A 3,938-nucleotide genomic window follows, 5' to 3' on the forward strand; every position below is an offset into this window, starting at 1 on the left:
AGTCCCTGTTAATTCCAGTTAAAAGATCTCAGGTGGCAACTAATACCCCTGTTTGCTAGAGATCCTGGAAAGCATCTGCCAGGCAGAGTAAACAATACTAAGCTAGAGATATCAACGGCCTGACAGCATAAGGCAGATCTGTGTACTTACGAGCACTATACCTTTCAGGGAATGAGCCGATGGTAGGTCACAGATCAGTTTCAATGAGTAGAAGATGCTTTGAAACCAGAAGTCTATTCAGAAGCTCATCTGCGACATTGGCGGTCTCACACATGCTAAATAATGCAGTTTCAATCCACTTCAGTGACCATTTGCAAGTGGATTTTGCCATTTTACACAGTAAAACCCAGTTGCAAAGTGGATTGAAAGTGTGTTATTTAGTGTGTGTGGAAGGGCCCCATCGGAAGTTCTGTGGGCACTCCCAACTCCAACACTACCCAACTCATGTTAGCCATTCAGGGTAGTTGAGTGCAAAAGAAAGCCAGTGAAGATAATGTATGGACAAGGTCTGAGTGTGTCAGGGCTGACCCTACCTTGGTGTGGTAATGTAAGCAAACTTAGGCCCAGGTTCAAGTCACTCCCCAGTAACTCACACAAAGGCTGCAGTCACACACACTAAATAATCCACTTTCAAGTCACTTTCCAACTGGATTTTGCCAGTTCACACAGTAAAAATTCAGTTGGAAAGTGCATTGAAAGTGGATTGTTTAGTGTGTGTGACTGTAGCCAAAATGAAGCAAAAAAGCTTTGTTGAAGAAATTCAATAAAAGTTTTTAAAAAGAAGGCATACAGTGGAGTCATTATGCACATAAAATGACAAAAACTGACTGACTACTTAATTGTTCCTAACAGCAGCAATACTGGTTCTTACATCTGAAACATGATGTTCCAGAGCATACAAAGAATATCTTCAGGCAACAAGAGTGGACAGGTGGAGGAAAGGGGATAAGAATGGGATGTCCTCTCTACCATAGTCTATACTATATAGAAGTTGCCAGCCATAACCTCCTGACCTTCCCAACCAATCACAGGGCAGTCTCCATGGAACCTTCTGGTTAAGAATAATCTCCCCTTCCCATACCAGATTCACAGTTGAACTGTGTGAAATAATCCACAGGCTCTTGGAGATGACCTGGACAAGTAATTGTCAGTGGGGGGAGGGGTGGCTGACACCTACAAAGCTGTCAGGGTGCCAAAAGATGAAAATTTAGCTGGAATTTTCCTCTAAGGCTGAGGTCACACACACACACTAAATAATCCACTTTCTATGCACTTTCCAACTGGATTTTGCTAGTTCACACAGTAAAATCCACTTGGAAAGTGCACTGGAAGTGGATTGAAAGTGGATTATTTAGTGTGTGTGACCGCAGCCTATGATGGCTTCTCTCTTGACAGAGTGGATTATCTTGGCCAACTTCCAGAGTCTTACAGCCCTAGCCTTCGCCATCTGAAAATGTGATCTTATCTCAAAGGGTTACATGAGAACATAAGAGAAGCCAATGCTGGATCAGGCCAATGGCCCATCCAGTTTCTCAGGGCCTCATGCTATGGGTTGCTGGGCTCACATGGATAAAGCAGCACTCATTGAATCAGGGTGAAAGATCCCGGCAGCTCAGCAACAGCAGCAGCAACTGTCTTCTCTCTGCTTTTTCTCCTACTTCCAGCTTCATTGTCTACAACAGTGCAGGACAAGAGGCTTATTTGAGGTGAATAAAGAGCTTTGTATGCAATATTCTGAACTCTGTGGGAACAGCCTGGGATCCATTAAATGAGCAGATGTCACAATTTACAGCAATTAAGTGGAATTCAAACATTTCCAGGGGTGTGGGGCAGAACTATATGGCTGCAGTGCTGATCACTTGACATGCTGAGGATGTTGCTTTAACTGTAACAACATAAATATCTGTTTGCACTGAAGCAGCTCCTTAGAAGCATCAGACTGCAAAATAGAAATTATTAATATGTCCCTAAAAGGCATATGGAGCAACAGGAATCAATTTTGCCCAGGGAATAAGAGCATGCAGTGTCATTCTACTCCGTTCTGCACCCTTGCACTGTGGCATGGTCTGAGTTCCCCTACACAAAGACTGAGAGAAGGGATTACAAACAGATTCGTCTTCGTATATTTTGTCACCCATGACTTCAAGTTAAGTATTTATGATAACATTGTGTAATACTCCAGTAAATACTCTGATACATTATTAATGATACATGCTGTCACTGCACTGTCAGCCATTAAATCTTTGCTGGTAGAAATCTAATGTTTGGGTTTTCAAATGAGTAATTCAATAGAGTATGGATTTGGGGATCTTCTAATGTATTCATACCTATACAAGGAGATACTTAATTCGGTGACAGGCTGAAGAGATTTAGAATATCATTTTTCCCCATCATTTTCATCGTAAACAGCCAAAATATGCTATGAATTATTTTTACATAAAAGAGAAGTCTAATGCTTCTGAATCAGGGAGCAGCCATCACTTCAATCTGTATATAAACAAAAAATCTTGACTTTTTCATTATTTGCACTTGCCTATTCTAGGTATTAATGTAATGCACCATTAACATAAAGTGCCATGAATGGGAACTATTTGTTTTCTACAAAAAATACTGTTGGAAAATAAAGCCTCTTTACCAACCAACCTCAGTTTATGACTCTAAACCGATTTTGTAAATTGCTTTCCTTAATACACTAGGAGAATTTTTATAAGTTGTTCTATTAGTACAATTTATGGAAATTGTACCATGCAAATTGTTAGTAAATTGAATCCTTTATTTTTCATTCTCCTGAGTTTCAGTACAGTTCAGTTAAGTGGTCAGATTCTGCTCATGGCAACACTGTGGGAATCTGGAAAGAAGGACACCAGTTCGAAGAGACTGACTCCTGGTTTACATCTGTGTGCCTAAATTATGAATACAATTGCTAATCTCTCATACTTTATGGATTATTGGGGAAAGTGCTATCACCTGAGTTATCATTTGCAGCAAACTGACTTCAACTCCAAACTCATCAAATTAGTGGAATCCGATATATTTCTCCTTTCCTATAACTAGTCTATTAGGCTAGATGTCACAGATGCAGTTTCATTTAAAACAACGTAGTTAAATAATCTCTCCAAGTATTCTCCATTGACTGAATTGCCGTATAAAGTTGCTCGTCAGTAAAGACTGAGCATGCAAGTCTAATGGACCATGTAGATATTATTCTAGATGATACACACCTGCTGAATTAAAAGGCAGTTGACCACCTATCTCCCTCTTTGCAACATCCATTCTACCTTAGCTCAGTTTATTAAAAATAACAATATGGATGCCCGGCAAGAAAGTAATGACTGAATTTTACAATGGTTAACTGATTGCTAGTTCATAAAGTACATGGTTATTGGAAGTGAAGAAGCAGATAACCAGTGTGGTATCGGGAGGAGCTACCGAGGGATGCAGGAAATAACTTGTGGTGGAATGCACCTGTCCTGGCCTGCAGGCACTATTCTGCCCTGCCCTGCTAGGTTTTTCTCAACCCCAGAGAGGCTTCCATTCTCAGGGTACCTCACCACCACCACCACTTGACCTTTGTATGTAATTGCCCACCAGGAGGGTCAGGACTTTCAGGTTCTCTTCCAAGTTCTGAGGCCTTGCCTCTGTGCCTCATGCTGCCCAGCACCTGGTCACCACCGGGACAGTTTACTGCCTTGCACACTCTTGGAGGAACAGACATTTGTGAACTGCCTACCTTCCTCAGGCACTCCTTAGAAAATAGTGTGTCCAAGATGGTGGAGGTCTATGTGGTACAGAGAACCTCTGCTAGCATCAAATGTTATAAAGAATTTATTAAAAAGAAAATGTTTACAAGCATACTTTAAGCACAGCACCAAACTGATACAAAAGAAATAGGTAAAACATGAATTCTCTGTCCCTCTATCTATACATGTCTTATCAGA

The sequence above is a fragment of the Gekko japonicus genome, unplaced genomic scaffold, assembly GCF_001447785.1.
Source record: "Gekko japonicus isolate JY-2015 unplaced genomic scaffold, Gekko_japonicus_V1.1 scaffold680, whole genome shotgun sequence".
Lineage (NCBI taxonomy): Eukaryota > Metazoa > Chordata > Lepidosauria > Squamata > Gekkonidae > Gekko > Gekko japonicus.